Below are 20404 nucleotides of genomic sequence, written 5' to 3'. Positions count from 1 at the left end.
CGGCAAAACCCATGGGGCTTGTGGGGGAAACAGAGTTGGGGCACAAAACTCAAACACCGTGAGGGACACGTACAGACGGGAGCCTGATAAAACTAGTCGGTTTCTAGTACGTTCCGCGGTCACACGCATCAGGATCACGATGAACGCGGCCCTGGGCGGGTGGCCGTGGCGGGTGCTGGGGGGAGGGAGGCTCTCCAGCTCGGGGTGCACCCTGTCCGTTCACCCCGTGCTCCTGGTGGATGAAATCGTGCGTAAAACACACAATTGACATGCAAACTGCCCCGTAATCTCTAACAAAGCTGTGGCACAAGAGCCACCTTGAAACTGTCCCACCACCTGGTCCGCAGACAGGATCACGCCTCACCTAATTGTCCCCTTTGTTCCCAGCGGCACAGCGTGACAGCAAGGCTGCTGAGCGCCGGGCCGGGAGGCTGGCAGGGCCCGAGGTGGGGCCCAGAGGCTGCAGAGGCCTGCCCTCACCCCTGCCGGCGGCCGAGGCATCGTTGGTCCCGGGGCTGCCGTGAGGGCAGTTCCAGAGGGTCCCTCGGGTGGCAGATGATAAGGGTCTGAGCAGCTTTTTTATTTAGGGACAAGTGGGGGAGGACCATCCAGCGGCCCCTGACCCCAAACCCTCAGCGAGTCTCGGCAGACTCAGAGCCCTGACCCGGGGCTGGCCGTGGAGGGGTTGAGGCTCACTTTCCACTGCTCTCCATTCGTGTACCTCACAGGACCCTGACCCAAAACACCCCAAACAGAAGCCAGGAGACCAGCGTCTGACTCCACCAAAAACAGCCATAACCCAAGCCTGCTCCCTGATGGTCCCAAGAAGTCAGACACGACCCTGGCAAAACCAGGCAGCGGGGAATAAAATCCTCCCTTCTGTTTCATGGGGACCCAGCCTGCCATTGACAGAAATGACGGGCCCGCCAGGTCACAGGATCCTCAAAGGTCCACGGGGCACCTCCCGGGCCAGGTGCTGCCCAAGGCACCCCTGCCTCGATGGCTGTGCTGTCCCAGTGCCGCGGGGAAGCTTAGTGGGGGGTGGCAGACGGGCCCGTGGGCCCCCCGAGGGATGGTTCTCGATACATGAAGTCAGCTCCGGTTATCTGGAAACGCGACTTACAAATCATACCAGAGAGGCAGGCCCGCACTGTGCTCGCACACGTAACCCCAGCCTGGTCACGGCCTGACTGGGGGTGCGACTCCGTGGTGCCGGGTAAACGCCTCTTGGCGCGGCCTGACTCCCCTGGCGGCACGAACGCGGAGGCTTCCGCCGCTGAAGCTGCGGGACCAGAGCGCCCGGCCGGGAAAACACATTTCACTGAGGCCAGTGACCTCCTCCCAGCCGAGCTGATCGTGACCCCTGGTGGGCTGGGCATTCGGGGGGCGGGGGGCACTCTCTCTTCGGCCTTCAGGCCCCCAGACACCCAGCCCTCACCACAGCTGCCCCCAAACAGGGGCATCCCCCAGCCCGATTCCCAGAAAGCCAGTCCACACTCGGGGCCGAGGCCTCACTCCCTCCAGCGAGGATCCTGTCACCCACGGGTCCAGACGGCAGGCCCAGAAAACGGTGTGGACAGCAGAGTAACAGCCCCAAGACTTCCATGCCCTAAGCCCTGGAACCCGTGAACATCCCCTCAGCCCAAGGATCTCCGCAGAGGGGATTTAGTCTGGGATCTTGAGGTGGGGAGAACGTTCTGGACTCTCCAGGGGGACCCCGTGACTCCACAAGGTTCTCATCGGAGGCAGGAGGTCAGAGCAGGAGTCGGGACAGAGGTTGGAGGGCACACTGGCGACCAGCTGTGCTGCGGTGATGGCCGAGGGGCCACGAGCCCAGGGCAAGGAGCGGTTGCTCCCCGGAGCCTCCGGAAGGAACCGGCCCTGCTCACACCTGAGCCAGGCTTCAGACCTCCAGAACGGCAAGAGTGTGCTTTTAGGACACTGAGCTCACAGGGGGCGCCTGGGCGGCTCAGTCGGTTGGGCGTCCGACTTCGGCTCACGTCATGATCTCGCGGTTCGGGAGTTCGAGCCCCGTGTCAGGCTCTGTGCTGACAGCTCGGAGCCTGGAACCCGCTTCGGATTCTGTGTCTCCCTCTCTCTCTCTGCCCCTCCCCCAGCTCGTTCTGTCCAAAGTAAACATTAAAGAAAAAGACCAGGACCGCGTGGTTCAGGGAGGTGACGCGAGGCGTGAGAGCTTCGTGTCTGGGAAGAGGTGCCCGGGCCAGAGACCGGCCGGGAGGGTGCGGCTTCCTCTCCGAGGGGAGGGCTGTCGTGAGGACCAGAGTGTGGACCGGTCCCGACCCGCCTGGCCACCAGGCACCACGGGACAGCGGCGGGGGCCACAGTGCCCGGTTCTGCCCGAGGACAAGCTGACATCGCAGACCCTCGGGGGTCCTGGGCACGAGGGGAGGGCAGGCCTGATCAGCCTGGCCATCTCTGGCACAGAGTCTGGGAGGGAGTCTCGGGCACCCCTAGCTCTGCCTCTGCTCCGGCTGTGCAGGTCCACCTTCCCCGCAGACACCCAGCCGCCCACCTGCGGGGACACTGCAGCACGTACTCGGGGAAAGGCCCACCGCCCTGTACAGGCTCCAGGAGCCCTGCCTCGGGGGGGGGGGGGGGGGGAGGGGGATGTGACGCTAACCAGACAGCCACCGTCTCCGGCCTCTACCACAGCCCGGGGATGGGTCCGTCATGAGCTCCTCTACAGACTGGGAAACTGAGGCTCAGATAGGCGATGGCACCTTCCCAGAGCGGTGAGTGGAGCCCCAGGGCCTGAGCTCCCTCCTACCTCCTGAAGGCCCGGGAACCCTTCTCCCCCTAAGCAGAGAGGGCGGCCTAGAAGGGGGACGGGCAGGGGACCCGCTTACCCTGCACCCCCACGGCGGGAACACAGCACTGTCCGAGACCTGACCTACCCTTACGGGTGTCCACAGACCTCCAGGGGTCCGGATGGAGCGGTGCTGGGACTTCAGGGAAGGTAGGGGAAACGGGGCCTCCAGGGGGGACGCCCAGCCAGAGCGTCCAGTGGGCAGGGTGGTGGCAGGACTGTCAGAGCTGTGGGGCCCAGCCTCTTGCAGGCGGGAAGCAGAGTCCGCCTCTCGGGAACCTGACGGTGGCCGGGGAGGAGGAGAGCGCGTGGGGCAGGACGGGGGCCCCAGCAGGGCCCGGGCAGGCGGGCCGGGCCGGCAAGGAGGCCGGGCCCACGGTGGGGCTCCTACCCAGACCGGAAGCCGAGACCTAACAGAGAGCCGCAAACCCCCAGCGCCCACCCAGGAGGACGGCCGCCGTCAGAGACGGAAAACCAGCGTTGGCGAGAACGAGGAGCCCGGCTCCCTGTCGGCAGGAACAGAACGTGGCGTGGCTGCCGTGTCCTCAAGGAAGGGGGCCCAGAACTACGGCGGGTCCCGGCCGTCCTGCTTCGGGCGCATCCCCGCAGGATCGGGGGGCCTCGAGGAGAGCCGCACGGGGTAAACTTCATGCCACGTATACGCCACGACACTGGACTTTGGACACCACCGCCGCAGGCACCGAGGGCCAGAGAGGGGAGCTCGCTCTAGAGAGATCTGCCCTGAACCCCCCCACCCCGACAGCCAAGTGGAGACACACACACAGCCCCCCCCCCCCCCCGCATACTGACCCCTGTCAATCGGGGCCCCTCCCCTGAGCCCCGACCTGGCCTCCAAATTTTCTCGACCCAGGGCCCTGGGCAGCCACACCGGTTGTGGACGGCGGCCAGCGCCCCCCGAGAAACCACTCCAGACGCAGGGCGGGCCGCCTCCGGCCTTGGCCGTAGGCGCCGCAGTGTTGACACAGGTCACGGCGACAGAGATCCTGTTGTCTCCCGGCCAAGCCGCCTGCTGACCAGGTAACAAACAGGTGCTCAGCCAGAAGGGCAGGAACCCGGGGCCACAGCAGGGAGCAGACACGAAGCTCCAGACCCGCTTGCCGACGGCGGTTTGGGGTTCAGGTCCAGACCCCCAAGCAGGAGGCGTGAGGTAGGATGAGGTTTGGGAAGAACGGCCCCCTCGGCCCTGTCAGAATTCCCCAGGTGGAGACAGAGACAGGATCCCTGTCCAAACACCTTGGGCTCTTCCTGAAGGCAGAGAACACAGAATTCTCCCCCCGGGTGCTCTGTGCGTGGGGTTCAAATCCCAGCCCGGCCCATCAGGAGGGTCTGTGACCTCGGGAAGTCACGCTCTCTGTCCGGCCCTTGCTCATCATGTGCTAAGTATTAGCTGAGCACCTGCCCAGTGCCAGGGTCGCACCAGGCCCCGAGACACAGCCTCACGCACAGGCAGCCTCAGCGGCCGAGGGACGAGCGACGTAGGGGCGGGTGGGCAAGACCAAGGGGGCCACACTGCCTTGCGGAGACGGGGCCAGCACAGCCCCCAGGCGCTCAGGGAAGGCGGTGCCTGCACTTAATCTCGCCTCCTGGGAGGCGAGCCCAGTGGAGTGTGGACCCAGGACCCTGGCCAGTGCTAGGCCGTTAAATACTTTCCCCGCCACCCAGAAGGTTCTGACACAGGCAAAAGAGGAAATGAAAAATCAAACAGAAGTGGAGGGTGCCCGGCCCGCAGGGAGACGGAGCCTCAGCGGCAAAGTTCCTCTGCGAGGGCCCGAGCAGGAGCCAGTCTGGTGGCCTCCCTGTGACAGGAGAGCTGCCGACCGAGGTCCCCCCCCTCCCCCCCCGCCACATGTGGGACAAAATCTTCCAGGAGAAGGCAGAGCAGGGCCACCACAAGTGACCGAGTCCCATCTAGCCCAGAGCACCACCCCTCGGAGCCCTGAGGCTCACGGCTGACACCGCCCCGGCCGAGGTGACCGCCAGCAACCCATGAGACACGCCCTCCAGGTGCTTGCAACAAAGAGCCACTTGTCTGCGGGGACGAGGCTTTCCAGACTCGGCGGGAGCCTACCGCGAGTCTTTGCCAGGTGAGCAGCGATCATGCGTGGTCACCCTGGGGCTGGGCGGAGCAGCGGTCAGAACCCACGGGAACAGCATCTGTGTGCAGAGATGGGACCCAGAGCCTGGCTGGCTGGAGAACTGTTGGGTTTGATTCAGGTTCACACCAGCCTGCAGGATCCCGCGGTGAAAACCGTGATGCTGACTGGTGCGATCCCCGAGGGCTTCCCGGTGGCAGGGACGTGCTGAGCATTCCACGAACATCCTCCTGTCCCGTCCTGCTGCCCCAGGAGTGGTGCCTGACATACAGAGGAGGAAACTGAGGCTCTGGCCCTGCGGCCCGCCATGCTTGCTCTTCACATGCGGTCAACGGCATAAGAACTGCTTCCTTCCTGTCCCTGCTGCGCGGAGAAGCAAAGTCCTGACTTCAGGGGGCTCACAGTCCCAACGAGTTAAAAACTCTCGCGCCTCAAGACACATGCCAACACAGAGGGCTCACAGAAAGGGAGCGGCCGACTCCCTCCTCAGGGTCGGGGTTGAGTTCAGAGAGGTGCATCTGAACTGCGTCTCGAGGGTTGTAGAGGAGCTCACTGGGCTGAAGGAAGGGCATTCCAGGAAGGAACAGAATGTGCGGAGGGAAAGGCTGCCCAGAGGGTGGTGGGGCACCAGTGCAGGACGTCCGCCAGGGGGTGGTAGGATCCGAGGCCGAAATTCAAGGGGGCCTGCGTTTGGGTGAAGAATCTGGACCTTTTTCCGGAGAGCAGACTCCTCCTCTTACAACTGATGTGCCCATCTGCGGACTGCAGAGATGACCAGACGGGAGGCACTGACGACGTGCAAGTGAGCTCCCCTAGCAGAGGTGGCTGTCATCCCCCCTCCGCACCAGCACAGACCTTCCACGCAGCTGGGCCCATCCCCCACTCAGGTCCCAGACCCCCGAGACAGGCCACCACCGTGGTTTCCAGCTAATCTCCTGGTCATTCTGGGCCTCTGTGGGCATTTGGAGGCCAGGCTGACAACCTGAAAATGCCCGGTGGGGCTGGACCCCGACTGCCTGAGCTCTCTGGTCCCCGAAACCCTCCTCTTCCCAGAGTGTCAGCAGCAGGCGCTTGGCCCCTGGGAGAGGAGCGGGCCCCACAGACCTTGCCGTGGGGCCTGGCCCCGTAGGTCACCGTGTCAAACCTGGGAGCCAGGACACCATAGCATCAGAACAGGCTGGAGGCCCACGGACTGGTCTGAGATAGACTGAAAAAAAGCAGTGCTGGCCGGGGGACTTGCTCCAGAGCCCCGGGCACAGGGTCCCACCCGCCAGCACGGCCCCCTCCTCTGCCTGCCCGGGTCACAGCACGCAGACTCTGACGCCGTGTGGGGCTGGCTGGGCCCGGCTCCATCCAAACGACGCAGGGCTCCAGAGGGACCGGCGGTCGCGGCCCGCCTGGAGATGAGCCGGTGCACAGAGGGGCCTCCTCCCTCCGGTGCCCTGGGGGACCGGCCAGCGGCCTCGAGAGCCCCCAGCAGCCTCCCCGAGGGCTGGGCTGGCACCAGGATGAACTTCAGCTTAACCAGGTGCTCCTGAAACGGGGCAGACGGCGGCCACAACCGACCCCCGACCTCACCGAGACACGACGGCCCTTCTGTGGCCGCTGTCCTCGGAGCAAGTCCACCTGGGGAGCATTCTCGCGGAAACAAGCAAACAGCATCGGTATCCGGTGAAGCCTCCTGGTCTACCCATTCCAGCAAATCCATGGGACAGAGGAACAGGTCAAGCCCACCCTGGATGCACTCAGCAAAACCCCAACTTTCGAAAATTCTCCAGAACTTGGTTTGCCCAAATAAACACGCTGCCAGGAGGGAGCCTGTCGCGGACACGAGACCCGGGAGGCAGATCAACCGGTGACCACAGCTGGAGCGGTGTCTGTGCTTAAATCAGGATTAAAATAACTAATGAAAAAGCGAGGTAGTATGAGGGCTTGGCTGGATTTTTAAGGCTATTAGATATTGGTGCTATTTTTTCAGATGGGAGGATATTAAGCTTAGATTTCTAATTATTTTTATCTTCTTAAATGTTTATTGAGAGCGAGCGTGAGCAGGGGAGGGGCAGAGAGAGAATCCCAAGCAGGTTCCACGCTGTGAGCACAGAGCCCAACTTGGGGCTTGATCACATGACCCTGGGAATCATGACCTGAGCCAAAGTCAAGAGCTGGACGCATGGGTGCCTGGGTAGTTCAACCGGTTGGGATTCTCTCTGCCCCTCCCTTGCTCGCACTCTCTCTCTCAAAATAAGTAACCAAAAAAAGAGTCGGATGCCTAACCGACTGAGCCACCCAGGCACTCCCGATTACTTTATCTTTACAGACAAGGTTTTAGGAGGCCTGGAATTTGCTCCAAAAGTAACCCTGGGGAAGGGGGGGGTCAGGGTTCAAGCGGACAAGAGGAGTCAGGAGCTCCCAGTGGCTCAAGCCAGGTGAGCGGTCCACGGTGTCACAGAATCTTCCCTCCACTTTTGCACATAATTGAGATCTTCCACGATACGAAGGACGCACAAAAGACACGCCCACGTTCACAACAGCGGCCAGAAGGTAGAAGCAAACGGAGTGCCCGCTGGCAGGTGGACAAAACGGGGTCCACGAGCACAACGGGGGGCCGCTCAGCCATGAAAGGGAAGTGCCCCCCACCCCCCGTAACACCGACAGACGTGTAGGACACCGTGCCCGGTGAAACCAGCCGTCACAAGGGGACACACCCGTAGGACTCCACTTACACGAGGCCCCTGGAGGAGAAAAGCAGACGGGGGGCCGGGGGCCACGGTTTCACGGACACAGAGCTGCAGTCCGGGCAGAGGAGCCGGGCCGGAGACGGTGGTGCGGGTTACGCAACGCTCCGAACGTACTCACAGCCCCTGAACCGTCCACCTGAAAGTCGTTCTGGTGGAAAAGCGCATGTCACGTGTGTTTTACCGCGAAGTTTTTAAATGAAGAAGGGTTCCTAATTGGCGGTGGCTCCCTTCCAGGTGGGGACAAGGACCTCAGGGCCTTTGATCCTCAACACTGGCTCTCCGGGTTGCCATGGGCATCTGGGGGTGGGTCGTTTCATTCCAGCTCCTGCTCCGGGAACGTGTGGCTTGTGCCACCCCAGCCACAGGGACCGCCGTGCTCCTGGGAAGAAGGGGTCGGGTCCGTGGGCTGCAAGCCAGCCTTGCACGGCCACGCTGGACCCAGTGCCAACAGGGCAGGGAGGGAAATGGCTTCCTTTTAACTTTCCTTGTCACCCTAAGAAAATTCCTATTCAAGGCAGCTTTCAAAGCTGAGAGGAAGGGAGGACTCTGCCCAGGCCAAGGGCAGGTCCCATGTGCCCTGGGACCTGAGGGTGAGGCCTCCCCCACAGCAGAGAAGATGAGGGGCCGAGCACCCCAGCAATGGGGTAAAGGGGTCACAGCATGTGGACCTCCCATCCGAGGCTCTGGGAGCCCCGTCCGTAGGCACGGCCTCTCGCCGGCCACAAGGGGGAGGTGTCCTCCCGCCACAGGAGGCCTGGGGGGCAGAGCTGGGGCTCTAACATCTACACCCATTGGGGGCCCAGGGCTAGGGGCTCAAAGGAGGAGAGTGTGGGAGCCAGAGACACTAAGGGGAGATGGGAACAGAGGTCCTCTCGCCTCCCTGGCATGCTCACGACGTCCGGGGTGCTTGGGTGGCACCGGAGTGCAGGAAGGGGTCCGGGTCCCGAGCAGTTTCAGTCTCCTGCCCCGAGGGACCCACGCTGGGGAGGCCAAGTGATAACACCACTAGTGGATGAGCTCAACAGGGCGGGGGGGGGGGGAGGGAGGGACCGAGTCCCCCAGGCGACACCAGCAGAGACACTGTCCCCAGGCTCCCCAAGGAACACCGTGGGGGGTTGGACAACGAGGAACGCGGGCAGCACTCGCCAGTCCTCCAGCTCAGCTCGGTGGGGGGGGGGGGGGGGGAGGCGGGGAACGACTCCAACAAACAAACGTGGCTGACGGGGAGGAGCGAGCAAACGTTAAAGCCCCAGATCGCAGGCGGTTCTCCAGGGAAGATGCACAAATGGCCAAGTACATCGTTCTCTTGCCATCGGGGAAACATGAATCCAAATCCCACGGACCACGAGGCGGGCTGGGGGGGCATTCAGACAGACAATAACAGGAGAGTGTGAGCAGGGGAGGGGCAGAGAGAGATTCAGAGGATCCCAAGCAGGCTCCCTGCTCAGCCCAGAGCCCAACCTGGGGCCTGATCACACGACCCGGGGTCATGACCTGAGCCAAAATCAAGAGTCCGACGCTTGGGTACCTCGGTGGTTCAGCTGGTTGGGATCCTCTCTTCCTCCCTCTCTTCCCGGCAGGGACGGGAAGAAACCGAAACCCACTTGCACTGCCGGTCAGGACGTGGAACGGGGCCGTGGCTGTGTGGCCAGTCCCCAGAAAGTTAAACGTAGGACCACCACGTGGCCTAGCAATTCCGCTCCTAGGTGTGCCCGTTCCCACAAACACCTGGCCGTGAACGTTCACAGCAGCAGGATCCGTCACAAAGGTGGAAACCAGCCGTGGACGAGTGGCTAAGCACACGTGGCGATCTACACACCGGAATGTCCCTCGGCCACAGAGGGTAACGAAGCTCTGACACCCACCACAACGTGAACGAGCCTTGAGGACGCGATGCCAACGCATCTCGACAGGAAGACACGGACCGAGGCACTCCCGACTTTCATCACACACACGAGGAAACGGATCCCGGCACCGCTCCCTTCCGAAGTCTGGGCTGGGCTCGTTAGCACAGCGCCCCCATAAGGGACGAGTTCTCTGCCGCTCCGTGTCCCGTGGGGTGTCCATCCTCGACCACCCCCCCCCCCCACGCTGGAGGTGCACCTGTGACCCAGCATGGTCACTCACAGCCTTTCCAGATCATTCTGACACGGGTGCTCCTTCCCTCTGGATTGAGAGCTGCAAGGTCAGGGGAACAGGGACCTGCCGGTCTTTCCCACCTCCTGCAGGGGACCTGCTAGACAAGGGGATGGACACAGAGAGGGACAGACAGAGCCCTGACATCATCTGAACCCCTGGATCCAGCCGTGCCTGACAGCAAGCCACGGAACAAGAGCCGCACAGCCCCTTTTCCTCCTGAACCAGTTTGAGTTGGGATTCTGTCGTTTGCAGTGGAGTCCTGGTTCCGACACCAAGTCCTGCCTTACAGACATACGTCTGCAGGAACCACCGTGGCCAGAATCACTCTTCAAAGTCTCCCAAAGCAAACGTTTCAGAGCTCTGGTCACGCAGACCCTTCCACAGCAGAGGCTAATGTCGGTGACATGCTCATGCAGCGACGTGCTCATGGGAAATTCCCATTTCCCATCCTGTTCCTTCTATCCACCACCGCCCCTCCCCCCGAGCTGGTGGGGGCTTGCACGTTCAAGTGGTGGGCCCTCCCTGGATACCAGCCGTGCTGGGTGCCCCAGTGCCTGGCAGAGCCCATTGGTGGGACCTGGGAGGGGCAGGGGAGGCCCAGGTCACAGCCCGGGGGGAGTTGGCAGTGGGGGCGCTGAGCACAAAGGCTGAAGTTCAAGTAGAAGGAGCGGGGGGGGGGGGGGGCGGGAAGGGTTTGGAGCACAGTGGCATCTGTGAGCCACGGCAGGTTCTGTCTGTAACTGAGATCAACCCCCTTCTGTCTCGCCAAGCCTTTGGTGAACTCCCATCACACGACACGCCTCGGGTAGGTGGTTTTTCATGGAAAACTCCAGGAAAGCTGAAGCAGGGCCCACGAGAACACAGACCCAGGGAAGAAAGGAAAGTTTTTGAGGGGGGCAAGGGGGCAGTTCTGACCCCAGCTCTCTGGAGGCAGGTGGATTCCACGGACAGCAGCTGTGATTTACCGACGCCCCGAGCAAAAGGAACAGCGTCCATGAGCCGGGGAAGAGCCTAGCTGTGGTGTAGCCACACAGAGTACAGTGGGTTGGATGGGGACCCCCAGATTCACATCCCCCTAGAGTTTCAGCATGACCTCACTCGGGACAGGGTCTTTGCAGACCTGATTAGGGGGAGGTCAGATTGAGTTAGGGTGCCCCTAAACCTGATGACCTGTCCTTGTAAGAGGGAACATTGACACAGGGAGAGGGCAAGTGAGGACACAAGCAGAGGTTGGAGGGATGCGGCCACAGCCAAGAAACACGTGGAGCCCCCAGCAGCTGGAAGAGGCAGGAAGGATCCTCCCTGGAGCCTCTGGAGGGGGGCATGTCCCCACCCCACACCTTGATTTCAGACTTCTGTCCCCAGAGCCGGAAGAGAATAGACAGACTCCTGTTGGTTCAAGCCTCCCAGTGAGGGGCACGTGGTCATGGTAGCCCCAGGGCACTCACACAAGGAAGGGTCGGGAATGTTCCCGAAAAAGAACCAACAGTCCAACGTGGCTGGAGCTCAGCAGAAACACTCCTTTCTTCCTTCAAGAACCACTCTCGGAGCGTCTGGGTGGCTCAGTTGGTTAAGCATCCGACTTTGGCTCTGGTCATGATCTCGCAGTTCATGAGGTCAAGGCCTGTGTCGGGCTCTGTGCTGAGGGCTCAGAGCCTGGAGCCTGCTTCAGATTCTGTGTCCCCCTTTCTGTCCCTCCCCTGCTCATGCTCTCTCAAAAAGTAAAGATTAAAAAAAAAAAAAAGAACCACTCACGGATGCCGTATCAGTCAGCTACAGTGCTGCGTAACAATCCTTTCCCAAAAGGAGGGGACTTGATCGTTCTCACCCGTGCATCTGGGTCTTCCTGGCATTGCTCATCCCCAGGTCACACAGTCATGTGCTGGCAGGGGCACAAGAGGGGTGGGGTGGGGGCGCTAGATACCCCTCCCACCCCATGCTGCTGAGCAAAGCACGTGCAAAGCAGAGCCTCCAACAGTAGGGACCCCAGAGTCACACGGCAAAGGGCATGGTCAGTTGCAGGCAGGGGGGGCGGGGCTTGGAATCAGGAACAAATGTGCAGTTGCCCCAAGTGCCTACTGGGTTCCAGGCTGGACTGAAATAAGCTTCAATAAAACAAAACTCTCCAGGTCTGACTAGTGTAGACACGGCTGTCCAAGCGCTGGGTGTGTGCGCCACTCAGGTGGGGAAACCGAGGCTCGGGGCCTGCCGAGGGTCAAGGGCAGGGGAGTTCTCTGTCCCTCTCCCTGCCTCCTCTGGCATGTCGGGGGAAGGAGAGCAGGTGTCCCTGGTTTTTTTTGGGACCCGGCAGGCACCTGCTCGTTACAACCCGTTTTACAGAGCTGAAACACAGGCCCCGGGAGCCTGGCCTGAGGCTGCAGACAGCAGGGCCACGCGCCCTTTCTCCCGAAGAACCGGGCTCCCGCTGCAATAGGACGACCGGGGGGGGGCAAGTTTAGGGGGAATACCCGGACTCACCAAGTCTGGGGACAGATCACCAAGACCGACCTGACGTCCCTTTCCCAGGGCCTCGTAAAAGGCACCGGGCTCTCTCGAGAGGAGGTGAACTCGGGGGAAGGCAGGTTAAACGGCCCCCAGGACACCCGGCCCCGGGCTCGCCTGGACTCGGCCAGCATGGGGCTGGCTTCCTGTCTCCCGCGTCACCCAAGCTGCCAGTGGCAGAGTCCCAGGCTCCGTACGTTCGGTCAAGTGGCACAAGTGGAGCAAAGCGGGCAACGAGCCCAATCACGTCCGACAGCCCATGTCCCGACCCCACGTGCGAGGGTGGGGCACCACAGGGCGAGGTGCAGGGTGGAGGTGCGGGCAGGGGCCGGCTCCCCAGGTCCCCAGCACCTGCCAGGCACACAGACAGAAGGCACTGGACACAGGCCCGAGCTCGAGCCCCCGCACCTCTGGGATGGAACCCAAGGTTTGCAGGTGCACGCGGCCGGCCCTGACCCGGCCCCTTCCCGGGATCCGGCACCCCATTCCCCAGTCTCTCTGGTTTCCACGTCGGGAGGCCAGGGCCAGAACAGATGGCTCTCGCCCACCCGAAGGCCTCTCCTAGCAGGTGGCCGGCCCTCCCCCCGCAGCAGGAAGCTCGTGTACCCTGCAGAGAGAGCCCAGCTCCGCAGGGACCGGGAGAGCTGGCCACCCGGTGGGGTGGGAAGGGGACAGGCGTGACCATTCTGGAGACGGACCGCAGGTGACGCACCCCGCCCTCAGGCAGAGGTCTCCACACACACGGTGGCTTTAACGTGCACTTACGGTCGGACTCTAGAGGGTAGAAACCAGAGTCTCAGTGGGTGCAAGTCACAGCGTGGGCGGGGCTGGTTCCTTCCAGAGGCTGGGGGGACATGGGGGGGGTAGCTCTGTGACCCCGTGCACTCCTCCTGTGGGGACCTCATCTTGCATGACCCCCTCCTCTCAAAAATCCTTCACCACACCTGCCATGGAAGGTCACTTACCCACCGGGCCCAGGGAACTGGGAGGACGGGGTCTCTGGGGCACGGTCAGCCTGCGGCAGAGGGAAACTGCTGGATGACGGCGCTCAGCCAGGACTGCCCTGCGGGCCCCCCCAGGGTAAATCAGGGCAGCCTTCCCGCCAGGCCACCTGGCAGCACCACCACCAACTTGAAACGCACGCGGCTCCCAGGCGGCAGCGGCTGCTCTGGGGGCTACACTGCAGGAATGTGCAAGCCGGCAGCCCAGCGGGTGGGCGGGCGGGCGACCACGGCTCCTGCAGCCGCGTCCACAAGACTGAGCGATCAGACGCACCCCCAACGCTCATTCAGAGTCCGGGGTGGACCGGCACAGTGCATCCGTGTTCCCCAATATCGTGTAGCCGTTAGCGAAACACACAGGTCTGGACACCCTGAAACGGAAAGACGTCCTTGACAGGAGTAGAAAAGACAAACCAGAGAACGCCGCGGACAGCGCAGTCCCATGCCTGTAACAGAAACCACGAGGGGGTGATACCGCATCCGCATACGGGCGGAGAGAAGCCTGACAAAAATGTGCACGGTCCCCTCGTCCACGGTTTCAGTGAGCCCGTCGACCGAGGTCTGGAAGCAGAGGATCCCCTTCTGACGTGTGGTCAGGGGTCCGTGGTGGCCTAAGGCTTTGTCACATACCCCTGTCGTTCGGAGCACTTGGCCTCCTCTGGGGGCATTTCAGCATCCGCGTCACGAGAAGGGGACAAGAGGTTCTGAGAGAGACCACGTTCACGTAACTTTTACAGCGTTGCTGCGGATGTTCTGTTTTATCGTTCGTCTCTGCCTTAGCCTGACTCGTAAACTCAACTTCCTCGTAGGTGTGACGTCCAGGAAGACACGCGGCGTGGACAGGGTTGGGTTGGGTTGGCTCCTATCCACGGTCTCAGGCATCCACTGCGGGTCTTGGGAACGGACCCCCTGTGGCTGGTCGGTTGGGGTGGGGGGTCGCTCTAATTCCCTCTAAGGAGATGAACCGGTCTGGGCATGACAGTTACATTATGCCAATCCGTTTTATGGTTTGAATATTTTTTTTGTGGAGGTATCACCTTCATAAAAAATAACGTTAAAAAAAGAACCCCCCCCGCCCCGGCCCCCAACTTCAGATCCTGGAAAGTTTTGTCTCCTTCAAGAAGGAAACATGCCTCAGGTAATCTCCTGGCGGAGGACTCCGCCTCCCTGCCCGCATGCTGTACCGACCCCTCAGGAACGGCCTAGAGCAGGTCCAGATCTCACAGAGGCTGGGAAGCCAGGGCGCACGGCGAAGGGCACCGAGGCCCCGGTGCAGACACACCAGCTCGCTGGGCACACAGCGGGCGCTCAAGCAGGGGCTGGGGAGTTGGGAGCCCCTCCCAGAACAGGCCACCCTGAGGTTTTGTACACCAAGTCCTCCCTGTCCTAGCGACCACGGTCTATTTAGAGAGCATTTTGCAGAAGCCAGCCAGCCCCCCCATATCCACAAGTGGGGGGGTCCCAGAATGCGGCCCAGGCCCGAAGGGGCAATACCCTGGCGGTGCATCTGGTCCTGACCGTGACGCTGCCCGGCTCGGAGACCTGGGCACCCCACCCTCAGCATCTGGGCGGCTCTCGGCTATGCCGTCCACGTGGCTCACCTCCCCAGCTCCCGTCCGGAGCAGCCGGTCTGCCCGACAGAAGGATCTGGACAGTGGTGAGCAGGGAACCCCGTCTACCTGAGTGTGGGAGGGGGACAGCCGTTCGCGTGTCAAGAATGGCCTCGGCCACCTAAGTGCCCGGTCAGGGTCCCTCCCATCTCCCCCCACCCACGATTCTCACTCAGCCAAGCGTCACACCACTCGGACCCCAGCTGACGGCCAGCACGCGCACCGGTCCGCCCCAATGACCCAGCCAGCTCAGTGCCCGGGAACAGGCGTCCTCAGCCACCCAGCCACCTCACCCCCAGGGCGTCCCAGCACGGCCCCGTGTCCTGCCCATACGCCCAGGCCCGGCTGGGGCTGCTCCCGCGGGAGCGAGAGTCCCCCTCAAACGGCACAGCTGCCCCACACCCCCCGGGAAGCTGCCGCCTCCCAGCGCCAGAGGAAGCTGTCCCCGACGATGAGAGCAGGTGGGCCCCAAGCAGCCACACATCCATCCAAAGCACGGCTGTTACACAGATGCCACGTGACCGAGCCACACACACGGTTCCAGGCACCAGGGATCCAGGGATCCAGGGACAAGACCACACCTGGCCCCGACGCTGTGTTCCAACAGAACAAGATAAAACTTCAAAGACTTGGTGCCCCCTTTGACGGCTCTCCTCCACTGCCAGAGGCGGCGGCCAGGGACACCGGCTCACGACCACCACCCAGGTGCGGGCTCTCCCTCCCCAGGCGAGGGGTGCCCCCTCCCCGCCCTCGCCTAGTGGTCACAGCTGGGGGCTCACAGCGCTCGCCCTGCCGCCTTCTCCAGCACCCTCCACCAGCCCCAGCCCCTGGGAGGTGTCCCGGGGCCACCACAGGGCAGGAGGCGGACCGGCCCACCCCCAGCTCCGTTTCTACCGCTCTTTCCTCCTGGGGGGGGGGGGCGGGATCGCTGCACGACACAGGGCAGCTGCGGGACGCTCACGTGTGGCGGCCTTCGGGCCAGGCGTCCTGCACACCGTCTTCCTGACTAGCGGGGACGGGTTTGCGTTTTCACCACAGGCTGGTCCCTGGGAGGCCCAGCCCCTCTGGTGAGATCACAGCTGGCAGGTCCCGTGCCCCGGGCCAGGGCGCTGCCAGGAGCACCGGGATGGACTGGCTATGCCTGCCGCGGGCACCGGGAGGGTGGAAGGAGGGAGGCAGGCACGGAAGAGACGGACCTGCCATCCCGTTCAGGACGCTCCGGGGGAGCGCCCGAGCATATGAGGGCGGGAGGCGTCTATGCTGTGGGCGGTCAGAACACACATGCTGGAAACAGTTCCCAGGGGGCGCTCAGGGGTGTCCCGTTGGCGACAGGGTGGCATCCATCCATCACGGACCCTGTCACCGGCACGCACAACCGGGCAGACATAACTGGACAGGAAGTCCCAGGCGAAGGACAGCAGCGCCTTCTGCTCAGACCTCGGCGGCCCAGACAGACCCACCTGGGACCCTCCGACAACGCCTCTGCCCTGCGGGCCTCCTGTCAGAAGCGCTGGAGGCTCCCGGCGTCCCCCGGGGGCTCGTGAAGAACGAATGCAGGTTCTCGGGCCCCACCCGGACCCCCCGAATCGGCAGCTCTGGGGTGGGGCCCGGCGGTGCGAGTTTTATACACCACCAGGTGCTGGCGACACCGGGCGTGGCCTGGAAAGCTTTGAAGAGCGGAGCCGAGGCGGCACCTGACAAGGTCCCGGCATCTCTGGGTGGCTGGCCTCAGGGTGACTGGGGGTCCCAGGCGATCCCCTGTACAGAGGTGGGGGCGGAGATCCGGCTGCAGACACGCCCCCACCCCCACAGCCCCCTTGGCGGTATGACCCAGGGACCGGGACCACGGGTCAGAATGCCACCCCCACCACGTTTCCCAGGAAAGCCTGTGTGCCTGTCCCCTCCCTCCACAGCCGCCCCCCCCCCCAGAGCTGACCCCCACGCCCCCCGGGGAGGGTCCTGGGCACCCTGATGAGGACCCGGCCAGGGCCCAAGGAGGGAGCGGTGGCCCCTCTCTGTTCCTGCTGTCTCGGCCTGGCCGTCTCTTGGCTGTGACAATGACCAGGGTCCTCCTGGGTTTAGCCACGCCGCAGCCGCCGAGGCCACTTTCACGCTCCAGTGGAGGGCGGGCCTTGGGGCCTCTGGGACGCTGACCCAGCTTTCGTGTGGGCCGCGCCGTCCAAGCAGAGTTAGAAAAAAAGAGGGAACTGGCCTGTCAGCCCATTGAGACAATGCAGGAAGCAGGGCTTCCTCCTGCGCCTCGAAGGGAGGCTTCTTATCCCGGACCCTACTGCAGGGATAGAGGACGTGGTCACCCCTGCCTCCAGTGGGTGGCCCTGGACACCAAGAGGCCCACACAGCTCAGTCACAGTGCAAACGTGCAGACACACCCACTCCCCCCCACCCCCCCCGTCCCGAGAGGTCTTGGGGTCGGAGGGGAAGGGGAGGGGCTGGCATGTTCCGGGGGAGGGTGACAGTGCCGTGCACCAGCCCCACGCAGGCTGAGGGCACTGTGCATCACTGCATCCCGTCCCTCAACGGGGAACCCAGCCCAGAGAGGGGAAGCATCTTCCCCAGGCTGCTCAGCAGTGATGGGCCTGAGCCAGACCAGGGTCCATACGCTCCCTGAGCTGGCACCCGGGTTCTGAGACCTTCGCTGCAGGCAGGAGCCATTAGTCCCACTTCACAGACGAGGAAACCGAGGCTCAGAGGTTGAAACCAGCCCCAAGCGGAGCTCCTCAGGCGTGTGGACTCTGAGCTCTGCCCACAACACGGGCTCGACTCTTTCATGGGACCCAGAGCCCCATTTCTGTGGGATTTGTCAGAAAACCACCCCGTGTCCCATGTCCTCAGTCCCGAGGAAGTTCTCCTCGTCGCTAGACTTTAAAGTCATTTCTGCAGACTCTCCCGCGTCCTCACGGACCCTGGGCCGAGAACTAAGCCACAGGCCAGAGACGAGCTGCCGTGAGGGGACCCCGGGTCCTCGACGACGCTGTCCCCCAGCCCTGTAACTACCTCTCATCCGCGGAGGTCAACGAAATAAACCAAATACAAAAGGTGAAGGAATGAACGACAGACAGGAAGGCAGGAAATACAGCCAGATGCCAGCCAGAGTCTGGATGGCGCAGCAGACCGGGGCTCGTGACGCCGGCTTCCTCTTACGATCTGTGTTCCAATGTTTCTATACGAGCGACTGTCACATTTATACTGGAAGAAATAACTATGAAACCTAATTTCATCTTAACCCCCCAGGGGAGTGGTCATAAATGCTGCTCCTGTTTCTTTCCAGGCCTGAACGTACCTGGGGGGAGGCGAGAGGGGGCGAACAGCCATCTTGGACCTCGGTGCTCAGGCAGGGACTCCACTTTTCTCTTGGCTTCTTAGAAAGGATTTCGTTTCCCTCTAAAACCTGGGATGTTGGGAGCAGTACGTATTCTGGCAATAAACGGCACCTACCAGTTTTGTTCGCACTGTTCAAAGCTCATTGAAAACTAGAACCACACACACTAAAACCTTAATTAGCAAAGTTGGGAAGTTTTCCTGCCCCCGGCCAGGAACACAGAATCATCCAGAAAGACGCTGGGGTCTGTCCTCCCAGAAGCCTCCTGCCCAGGCAGCCAGGGGCTCCATCCCTGAGCACCTCGGGGTAAGACCCCCAGGTCCCACCCTGACCCAGGAAAGCACACACAGGACAGGAAGCTCTCAGGTACCTCAAATCAGGAATGGTTCCTTTAGAACCCAGGCACGTGGCCTCTGGGGGGGTCTTGGCTTTCAACAGGGCCACTTCCTCCCAGCTGCAAGTGGTCCCTGCCGTCCACGGCCTCGCCGCTCACGCACCTACATCTGCAGCTCCCAGGGAGCCAGGCCCTGTGCCCCTTCTCCAGCTCTGAAGCCCCCACCCTGCACCAACACCAAAGCCACCTTGAATTCCAACGTGGCACCTGCCAACAGCCAACTCGAAACCGATGTTAAGTGCCCGCCAGCCCTGCGGAACCCCGAACTCAGTAAGGGCCGCGTCTCACAACAGCCTTTGCCCACAGCACCAAGTCTTACACGGACCCCTTTCCAGGCGCCCCCAGCCAGTCCCTGCAGTTAGGACTGTGTCCTGGGGCCCATGGACAGCCAAGACAGCTTCCTCCCTCCCCCATGTCCTTGCGGGGCTAGACCCGCAGCCTGGGGACATCACACTTTTGTCTCCCCAGAACAGCCCACCTCCTTTATCCCTCAACACCTCTCCTTGAACACCAGCACTCAAAACAGATAAAGGAGACGCTGTCCTGTCGGATGGAAGGCCGCAGGGCCCAGGACCTCCTCAGATCATGCACTGCCTTGCAGCACCCCCACCTCCCCGAGAACCTCCGAGGAGCCCCGAGTTCTTGTGCCCTCCCCGAGAACCGCCGAGGAACCCCGAGTTCCCGCGCACCGCCTCCCCGAGAATCTCCGAGGAGCCCCGAGTTCCTGCGCCGAGAACCTCCGAGGAACCCCGAGTACCTCCAAGGAACCCCGAGTTCTTGTGCCCTCCCCGAGAACCGCCGAGGAACCCCGAGTTCCTGTGCACCCCCTCCCCGAGAACCTCCGAGGAGCCCCGAGTTCCTGCGCCGAGAACCTCCAAGGAACCCCGAGTTCTTGTGCCCGCCCCGAGAACCTCCGAGGAGCCCCGAGGTCTTGCGCACAGCCTCCCCACCCGAGAACCGCCGAGGAACCCCGAGTTCCCGCGCGGAGGAACCCTGAGTTCTTGTGCCCTCCCCGAGAACCTCCGAGGAGCCCCGAGTTCCTGCGCCGAGAACCTCCGAAGAACCCCGAGTTCTTGTGCCCGCCCCGAGAACCTCCGAGGAGCCCCGAGGTCTTGCGCACAGCCTCCCCACCCGAGAACCGCCGAGGAACCCCGAGTTTCCGCGCACAGCCTCCCCGAGAACCTCCGAGGAGCCCCGAGTTCCTGCGCCGAGAACCTCCGAGGAACCCCGAGTTCTTGTGCCCGCCCCGAGAACCTCCGAGGAGCCCCGAGGTCTTGCGCACAGCCTCCCCACCCGAGAACCGCCGAGGAACCCCGAGTTTCCGCGCACAGCCTCCCCGAGAACCTCCGAGGAGCCCCGAGTTCCTGCGCCGAGAACCTCCGAGGAACCCCGAGTTCTTGTGCCCGCCCCGAGAACCTCCGAGGAGCCCCGAGGTCTTGCGCACAGCCTCCCCACCCGAGAACCGCCGAGGAACCCCGAGTTTCCGCGCACAGCCTCCCCGAGAACCTCCGAGGAGCCCCGAGTTCCTGCGCCGAGAACCTCCGAGGAACCCCGAGGTCTTGCGCACAGCCTCCCCACCCGAGAACCGCCGAGGAACCCCGAGTTTCCGCGAGCCTCCCCGAGAACCTCCGAGGAGCCCCGAGTTCCTGCGCCGAGAACCTCCGAGGAACCCCGAGTTCTTGTGCCCGCCCCGAGAACCTCCGAGGAGCCCCGAGGTCTTGCGCACAGCCTCCCCACCC

At 62.9% G+C, this 20404-nt stretch overlaps 1 protein-coding gene across 1 annotated transcript in view; it reads right to left on the bottom strand.

Annotated features, from left to right (window-relative positions):
- JPH3 (junctophilin 3) overlaps nucleotides 1–20404 on the bottom strand; it is a 77607-nt gene that overhangs the window by 23008 nt on the left and 34195 nt on the right.

Source organism: Felis catus, chromosome E2 (assembly GCF_018350175.1).
Source record: "Felis catus isolate Fca126 chromosome E2, F.catus_Fca126_mat1.0, whole genome shotgun sequence".
In the NCBI taxonomy this organism is placed as follows: Eukaryota; Metazoa; Chordata; class Mammalia; order Carnivora; family Felidae; genus Felis; species Felis catus.
Note: the sequence above shows the minus strand (reverse complement) of the source record. Positions and strands in the feature narration are given on the sequence as shown.